At 36.6% G+C, this 10,000-nt stretch overlaps 1 protein-coding gene across 1 annotated transcript in view; it reads left to right on the top strand.

Annotated features, from left to right (window-relative positions):
- The window catches only part of LOC119579558, a 5,077-nt gene extending 2,995 nt beyond the window's left edge, over nt 1-2,082 (top strand). Inside the window, exon 5 of the mRNA XM_037927478.1 lies at nt 1-2,082. This exon is cut by the window's left edge and continues 540 nt beyond it. The gene's annotated coding sequence lies outside the window, so the exon portion shown is untranslated.
- Nucleotides 2,083-10,000: the final 7,918 nt, after the last annotated feature.

Here is a 10,000-nt window from a genome sequence, read left to right as displayed (position 1 = left end):
ATGAAATGTGGCCAAGGTTATTAAGCCGATGAACCCTATTCATTCTGTCAATCTAGATAAGTTCATAATGTCTCTTATAGAAAAGTGATTACTATTTTCTCATTGTCTGATATTTGATAAAGTAAATTCAGTGTTCTTTAATCTGAAATAGTGTTTTAATTTGTGTCTGCTATTGTTGGTATCATGACGCTCAGGGTACAATGTGAGCATTTTTTTTTTCTATAATATAAGGGGTGAGTTTGTCTCGTTGCGTTTAATCTAAGGCGAGCCAACACCACCTCTTCCCTTCTGTTTTTTTTTGGGCTGTGTCCCACATTCCTGTTGTGGATATGTGTTCATTATTGATTTGCAGGTTGGTCCACTCACTTTGCCACAGATGTATTTTTGTTTCTATAAAGGAAACAAAACACGTGATTGATTTATTGGTACTGTGTTGCATACAAATTATATTACCCAGCAGCTCATTTTTAGTGGTTTCTAATGATTTGATGGCTTTAAGCGACCTTAATGAAACTGAAAGAATACTATTCTGTCGTGGGTCGTCCATAGTGCAAAATCTATAGCTTTACTGATAGCAAAAACTTCGGCAATAAAAACCGATGTTTGGTTCAGCAATCTAAACCAGTTCACATTCAGTCGACCATTCACCCGCACCCACGCACTTATCTGTCTTGGAGTCGTTGTTATATATATGAAAAACAGGGAGATGATTGATAACGATCTCTCTGAACCTCTGGCGTACCTCCACCTCCGGGGCCATGGCCTTAGCTGATGGGAGCCAGGCTTCCGTGATGGAAAAGTTGGGGGTTTCCCATGGCGCTATATTTAACTGGACCAGGGTATCGATGGTAGAGAGAGCTATACCGACCTTCTCGGCGAGGTCGTGGAGTCGCGTGGAAATGCCTCCTGAATATGACTTGACTTTCCAGTTTTACTAGTTGATCAAGAGTATGGCGTCCCTTACACAAGCCGCACTGCTCGTCAACTAGTAGATTTCTGGCATTTACAACATGTAATAACCTACTATTAACGATTCGTTCCATGACCTTGCATAAGCAACTTGTGAGGTCTTCAACCCCCACCCCCCCGACCATACCCACCACCTATCCCCCCCCCTTCCTTGCCCCGATCCTTCTATCCCTCTCGTACCCTTATTCGCACCCTCTTCCTGTCCCCTCGCCTTTTCCCTTCTCTCTACTTCCACGGTAGTTTCTCCTTCGTCTACTCGTTTTCCTTGCTTGTTCTACCTTTTATCTCTATCCCTATGCTATCCTGACTCCATCCTATCCCTATCCTGGCCTGTATCCTGCCGCATTTCCCCTCGTACCCCTCTTATTCGCACCCTCTTCTTGCTCCTTCGCTTTCCTCTTCCTTCTACTTCTACGCTGATTTCCCCCTTTTCCATTCCTTTTTCCCGTTTGCCCTACCTTCTACCATTAACCCTATCCTCTCCTGCTCCCATCCTACCCAGCATCCTACCGTAATCCCCAGGGCGAGTCGAGCACAGCCGGACCACTTCCCTCTGCCAGCCTCCCTTCTACCATTATTTTTATCCATGTTTTATGTTGGCTTTGTTTACATGTGTTTTACGTTTATTCTACAATTTTTTATACATTTTTAAATTGAACTTATAATGAGATCCCTCCGTTTTCCACATATATATATTTTTTACGATGTTTTACATGATGTGCGGATAACAGAACATCCACATCTGCTGCGAATTGCATCTTTCTTTTACCTTTTTTTTATCTCTTGTATTTTAAGCTCAGTTTGTTTTTTAATGGATTCTTTTTACTTATTCATTCTTTTAATCTCTTTACCAGCGAGGAAAAAGTATCTTATTTAACGATTTTTGTTAATGAATCGCAGCAGATTGTTTTACGTATTATTTTTATAATTATGATTTTCGTAATGATTTCTTCTAACGTTTTATTGTTTTTGTTATTGGTTTTATCCGTTGTATATTCTATTTTATCATAACATTTCCTATTTATTATTTCAATATGTTATGTGCATCGCTTCCGTCCGCGAGTTAATGTAATCCCCCCTGTATTGGTTTAATAAAGGAAGTGGATACTCGGAGTGTTCTGTGATTTACCTGTTTGATTACCAGTCTGGATCTTACACGACGGATGCTGAAACGAGGTTGCGCTGCCCCTTTTGCTTGTCTTGGTGTATCTACGCTGGACGTGTTTATTATTTTACTTTACGTTTTACCGTGAACCATGTGTGTTTTGTCTTTTGCTTTCTACTTATTCTGAATTTTACTTACTTTTATCTTGTGTTTTTACTCGTGTCTTTTATTCATGCTTTACCCTTTTCTTTTTTTTTTTTTTTTTTTTTTTTTTTTTTTTATTTTTTTTTTTTACGATCTCCTTTACTTCTCCTCATGTCACATTTTACCCCCTTTCCGTGTCTTTTTACTTATTATAATTTAGATATTAGTTCTTTTTAGTTTTTAAGCCCTTCCGGCATATTTTGTTTTTCTTAAGCCTTTCTGGCGTATTTTTATTAGTTTTTAAGCCCTTCTGGCACTTGTCTTTTTTTGCGTAATAACTTGTTTTACTTTGGTGCCGTCTGCACGCTTCTTTTTGTTAATTTTAGTATTTTAGTATTTTATTTATTATATATCATTTTCATATTAGTCACGCTCCTGGTAGGCCTGCATCTCCGGGGATAGTTGGCTTGTGAGGTCGCGTGGGTTCAGAGCCTTCAGCTTGGTCCCCTCACCCCCTTTTCGAGGAACGAACGGGACCCCCTCATTTTCCTTGGCCTCTAAGCCTGAAGTCTCCCGCCTCACGGGTGTCCTCCTTTGGGTTCCTCACTCACATAACCTTACAAACTTGTCAACGCAATTGGGCGCTAGCAGATGGCGGTTCTGGGGTTCTCCCCCTCCTTTCAATGTGGGAATGATGTGGGCGAAGTGCCATGAGTTTGGAAAAGTCTGGTTCTTCCAAATCATGATCAAGATGCTTTATCATCTCATATCGACTCTCATCGGGGCCTGAGGATGTTCCTCTACAGGCTTCTGGGGCTCGGACAAGCTCGTCCATTGTTAGGTCTTTATTGTACTCAAAGTCATCTTCCTTGGTGGTCAGGAAAGCGCGATGGTAATTTTCTGAGCTGCTTGTATATGAGAACTGCCTGGCGAGTGCATTAGCAATGTCTCTGGGGGGAATAAAAAATTGTACCCATGTGAGTGATGTTTTTAACATTGAAAGATTTGTTTTATTATTTATTTTGTTGACAGTGAACCAAATCTGTGATATTGGTGTATTACTGTTTAATGTAGAAAGAAAGTTCTGCCAGGAGTTTCTTCTGGCTTGCCTTATTATTCTACAAGTCCTATCTCTTACTAGTTTGTAATTGCAAAATTTCTTGTTATTGAAGTTATTTTTTAAAGCCTGTAGGCCCTATTGCGTCCACACAGCGCCCTGCGGCAATCTGGTGTCCACCATGGAACGCTATGCTTAACGCTATTTGTCGAAGTTTCGGAAATGGATATCATTGCTGTATCGAAGATCGAATGAATATTGTTTATTTTATCATCAATGGTTTCTCCATTGTTCGAGTTTGACACTTCTTGTGAAGGCGATTCAGTCTGCTCTTTTTACTTTAAATTAGGAAGGTGATCACTTCATTGGTGTGGCACAGGCACGTGTTTGATATTGATGAAGAGACTGGTGATATGCCAATAAAGCTCATATTACCGATATTATCATCCACCCGCGTCGGACTACCTCTGCTCAGAAGGTCAAATCAGAATCATTAATCGGCTTAACTACTTGCTTACCTCTACCATCCACCCGCAGGGAATCCTATAACGTATGGTGAGCATTAAAATCACCTAAAAATAATTTATTCCGTGGCAGACTATCCTGAAGAGCAAAGAGCTCATCATTAATTACCTGGTGGACAATAAACTGAACATGTAGTGCTGTTAATTTTTACTTTGCATGCAACAAACTCCAAAGTAGAATCAATAGTCACTTCAGTGAAAGGGAGGCTTTGGTGGATCTACATGGCGACTCCCCTTCCACCCCTATCCTCATGGTCCTTCCTACAGAAGTGGTAGTTCCTCGGGGAAACGACCTCGTCAGAGACGAGGTGTGTCAAGTGCGTTTCATGGAGAACATTTAATCTAGTTCTAAGATTTCAACAGTTTCATTGTATAATGGTCGATGCTAGGCTTACGTTTAATGGGGTTTGAATTGCCTTGTCTGACAGTTTTTATTATCTTTTTGGGGGAGGGAAATGCTGCCTCTTCCTCGCTTCCCGGGGACCTACTGCGGGATGGTTTGGAGACTCCATGTCCTACTTCTCCTGGCGAGGGAGACGACTGGCAGACTGCGACTTGCTTCTCTCTCGAGAAACCGGTCGAGAGCTAGGACGGTGCGGTGCGATCCTTGTGTCAAACTCTCCACTCTCCTCTTAACTTCATTATAACTAACTTGTTTTCTCACATATGCCAACATGTCATTCTCCTTCAGGCTGCTACTTTCGGCAGAGCCTGACCGATGGGGACCTCCACAGTTAGCACATTTGAAAATTTCACTGGCTTTTGGATGTAAGGTCTCACTTGAACACGTTCGTATCCAACAATGAGAGTCCAGTTTTCGTTCGCACATTCCCGTCCTTCTTGGCCGTATAATGAACGTCCACTACGTCTTGGTCCTTCATGCTCTCGAGAATTTCACCATCGTCCTCAAATCCTTGTGAAAGATTACTTCCTCAAAGGTATTTGGGTCAATAGGAATTGTTACTTTAACTCTGAGGTCATACATTTGGGTCAGCTTAAGTAAATCCTTAATCTGGGAGTTATACTGTACCTTAACAAGGAGGCTTTCATCTCGCAATTTTCTGGCAAAAGCAAAGTCCACTTAACCATCAAGGACCTTTTTAATGATAAAGGGGCTCGCGTTCAAAAGCAATTGAGTTTTATTCAGGCATTTAATATTCGCCAATCTTGCATTCTAGGTTGGGATTTTGAAAAAAAAATGTCTTCTGATTTTGTCATTAGTAGGGGTTCCATTGTTCAGAGTGATCCAACCCAAGTTTCGGAATAGGTCCGAATCCTTGAAAGCTGTTTTCATTGGGTTAAAATAATTCGGACATAAGTATTGCAAAGGGAAGAAATTTTCATGCCTGACGTAATATTCTGCAGCCTACTGGGTCGGTGCTCCCCTCCCCTAGTTCACTGTCAAAACCCTAGGATCCCTTAGGGGCACTAGCATAACTCCAAACAGGGGGGACATGAAAAATCAGTTCTCTCACATATAAGTATGTATATGTATATATATATATATATATATATATATATATATATATATATATATATATATATACATATATATTTATTTATTTGTTTATTTATTCATTTATAATATATATGTGTGTATGCATGCGTGTGTGTGTGTGTGTGTGTGTGTGTGTTTGTGTGTGTGCGTGTGTGTGCGTGCGTGCCTGTGTGTACAGTACATTTGTGGAAATATATGTGCATATATGAACACACATACATACATACACACACACACACACACACACACACACACACACACACACACACACACACACACACACACACACACACACACACACACACATATATATATATAAATATATATATATATATATATATATATATATATATATATATATATATATATATATGAAAGATAGAATAATGCAATGCTGCACTGAAATAGACAAATAACTCTCCCTGAACCTCGGTCCCTCCAGGTATGACCCGGAGGACCAGTTTTAAACCAAGCATACCACACGATCCACCAACAGGATTGTGCAACTAGGATCTCACCAACTCCATAAACATCACCCATCTACACACACAAGAGTAATGATAGCGAAGTTTTACACACCTTCCCCGTGGCACTCGGTGGAAATTGATGAGTCGATAGGTAATGCCTATGGAACTAGCGAGATCCTAGTTGCACACTCCTTTTAGTAGGTCGTGTGGCATCGTCATTATCAGTAGCAGCAGTAGTATTTGGCGGACAAAGGCCTCATATTAACGATTGCCGTTATATGATAATAGTGATAATGGTGATAATTATATCCATAATAAAGATATTAATGATATAAACCTAATTGCCATTTTCAGCAGTAATTCGTAGTAATAAAGAAATGGTAATAAATAAGCGAATTATGATAGTAACGATAATAATAGTGATGATAATATTGATAATTATAATGATAGCGATCATATAATAATAATAATAATAATAATAATAATAATGATAACAGCAATAATAATAATAATGACAATATCAATAATGGTGATGATAATAATAATGATAATGATAATGATTATGTTAATAATAATGATAATATGATAATGAGACTACTACTAATACTACCATTACTACTACTAGTACTACTACTACTAAAAGTTACAATGATAATAACAATAATGATATCAATACTGATAATGATGATTATGATAAAAGAAATTATGAGAATAATAGTAATAATATTAATAACTAGGATAGCAATAATGATGCTAATGATAGAAATAATAATGATAATAATTATGATAATAATATTAATGATAATTAAAAATAATAATAATATTAATGATAATATTGATAACAATAATAGTAACTAACAATAATAGTAGTAATAATAACACTAGTAACAACGATAGTAATAATAATAATAATAATAATAATAATAATAATAATAATAATAATAATAATAACAATGATAATGATAAACATGGTAATAACAACAACAACAATAATGATGATAATAATGCTGATGTAGTGGGATATTGTGGTTCCGTAGCCAATATTTATCTATTTCTAATGGGTTCACCGTCAAGTTTATTCCTAACAAATGGTAGCGTGAATAGAATCCACCTCGGGATTATCCTATGAGAATAATGTTAAATAAATCTATTTAAATCGAAGTAAACAATGAAAAAAGATGATTAAGATCCAGTAATATTCACAAACAAACCGTGTAAAATCTATAAAACTCTGGTGTATATTTAAAATAAAAAAGAATCATGTCCAGCACCTATGCACAATGGAAATAGCCAGAAAAAAAACACTTGTATTTTTCCCGTGTGATGTGATGCCTTGACGGACCGAGTTTTCCACCTTCCGCTCAGCAAGGGAAAAATCACCCAGAGCAAAACGCTGTTGTTTCGAGGAGAATGAATCTACTTCCCACTCAGCGCGGATTATATTTATGAAGTTCATAAGCCATGCCAAATATCGCTCGTATAAAAGTTTGTACAAAAAAAAAACATTAGGAAAGACACTAAAATCATGAATAAAGTTACCTTCATAACGAGATAAAACACGAAAAAATACATGTCTAATGTGGAATAGGCGGGAAGAACCACAATGGATAAAATGTTACGTTTAAACAGATATTTCTTAAAATGAGAATAAGCTTAAAAAATAGAATAAAGTGACAAAAGGTAAGGTAAAAATAGGGGATAATCTAAAATAATATAGCTAACCATGAAGCTCACAGAAGAAACGAGAAACAATTTGCGTATAAATGAATCGCAGAGGAGAGGACGGGTCGAAGGGCAAACTCAAACAGAAGTGACTTGTACGAACCAACGTAAAATGGAACAATAAAACAAAAATAAGTGAACATATGTACACAGAGAAATCTAAAGAGGACGTTTGCAGCAATCGTTGGCCGGGCTGCGAGATGCCAGGGCGCGCGAGAGGACGGGAGGCTGGCGGCGAGAGGAGGAAGAGATGGCAGGCTGTGGGAGGCCACCTTACATTATTATTATTATCATTATTATTATTATTATTATTATTATTATTATTATTATTATTATTATTATTATTATTATTATTGTCATTATCATTATTAACATTTTATTATTATTATCAGAGAGAGAGAGAAAGAGAGAGACAAAAGGAGAGAGTAAGAGAAAGGGAGAAAGAGAGAGAGAGAGAGAGAGAGAGAATGCCGAAGGACAGATAGATAGAGAAAGCCAACGAAGGGGATGGGATAGAGGAAGAGAGAGCGGGGTTAAAGGAAGAGTAGGAGAGAAGATGAGAAAAGTAGATGGAACGGGAGAAAAAAAGGAAAGAGAGAGAGAGGAGGGAGGGGTTAAAGGGTATTAAAGTTCCTTCATAAGAGGACTTATTATCTTACAACTTTATAAGCCTATTGATGTCTGAAACTGAAAACCGTAGCCACAGCAGAATAATCATAAAAATCACGAAATATAGTTTCTTTTTCATAACTCTCTCTCTTCCTTTTTCTTAATTTCTCTTTATCTTTGATCACTATCAAAATCCATTTATTATTTCCAAAACATAAAAGTATTTCATTCATTCAGTTAATTAGGAAAAAAAAATCTAGGTAAAGAAAAATAATCAAAGGTCTTAAGGTAGCGTAGGCAATGTAGGCTAACCACACAAAAATAAATGAATGAATAAACAGATAAATATTTAAAAAAAAACATTTACACAATATGAAAAGGAAAACATAGGAAATGAAACTAAATCGTAACGTTTCGAACTCGTCACGATCTCCTCTTCAGACGAATAATAAACCGAATTGGATACAAGGAGATAATTTTGGCAAGTGTATATAGTGATAGAGAGACAGAACGAACAAGAGCTGAATCGGGTCACAGGAGGAGGGTCAAGGCCGAAGAGTCTGGGGAAAGCTTTGCTAACTAACGAGGAGGTAAGGTCATCCAAGCCCCATTCACCAGCAATCAAGTTAAATTTAGGCATTTTTCTAATTAATAGAGATTCTAGTCTAATTTTAACTTGAGTGCTTGTTAGTCTGATTAACAAGTTTAACCATGTACGAATGTGTGCACATCAGTCACTAATATATATATGGTATGATATATGCGATGATATAGCCAGGCTTATTATAAACAAAATGAGCAATGGTTAATCCATTCAAATTTGTATTTAGGAAAAAAAATATATGTGATACATATTCACACGAGATTTTTTTAACCTATGATTGGCCTTTGGTACAGTAATTTGTCCTGAACACAAAGTAGCTTTTATGCATTAAACTTCAAATGTTGGGAAACTATATCGCAATCACTACTGTTGATTTTATTGTTATTATGTCATTACTATAGCTTCCCTCTTCGTTATTGATAAGACTCCCTTGATTATGTTGAGAAGACATATAACAGTTTTATACATACATGCATATACACACACACGCACACATACATACATACATACATACATACATACATATACATACATACATATACATGCAATACATACATTTTTCCAATATACATATATACATACCTACATACATACATAACATATGTACATACATGCATATGTATATATATATATATATATATATATATATATATATATATATATATATACATATATATATATATACATAGATAGATAGATAGATATAGATAGATAGATGGATAGGGATAGATAGATAGATGGATGGATAGATAGATAGATAGATAGATAGATAGATAGATATGTAGATAGATGTGTGTGTGTGTTTATGCATATTTATACGTATATTTCTCATCTTCAAGCAATGAAAGGCTGAAGACGCCCCTGCTTCCGTCGAACAGCGCTTCATAAGCTGGGTTGTTTAAGCCATAGACCATCTAGAGGTTTTCGCCGTTACTCATTACACTCTTTGCGTAATCATATCGTTGTTTTAATAACACTTGTGAACATGAAGCAATGATTCATATATTTTATGATAGGAGAAGAGCACGGACAAGGCTAGATAGAAAGGAGGAGAACGTAAAGTGTAAAAGTGAGAATGGGATAAAAGACAGTACAAAAAGAATTAAAGAGCCTGTTAGAGGAGAGGGAAAATACAAAGAGAATGGTAAAAAACACTAATATTTATTAATATAGCTCAAGGTCTATGTTGATATATATATACATATATAAAGATAGATAGATAGATAGATATAGATAAATATATATGTGTGTGTGTGTGTGTGTGTGTGTGTGTGTGTGTGTGTGTGTGTTTGTGTAAATAG

The sequence above is a fragment of the Penaeus monodon genome, chromosome 12 (assembly GCF_015228065.2).
Source record: "Penaeus monodon isolate SGIC_2016 chromosome 12, NSTDA_Pmon_1, whole genome shotgun sequence".
Lineage (NCBI taxonomy): Eukaryota > Metazoa > Arthropoda > Malacostraca > Decapoda > Penaeidae > Penaeus > Penaeus monodon.
The sequence above is the reverse complement of the archived record's forward strand: the minus strand, read 5'-3'. Positions and strand labels throughout refer to the sequence as shown.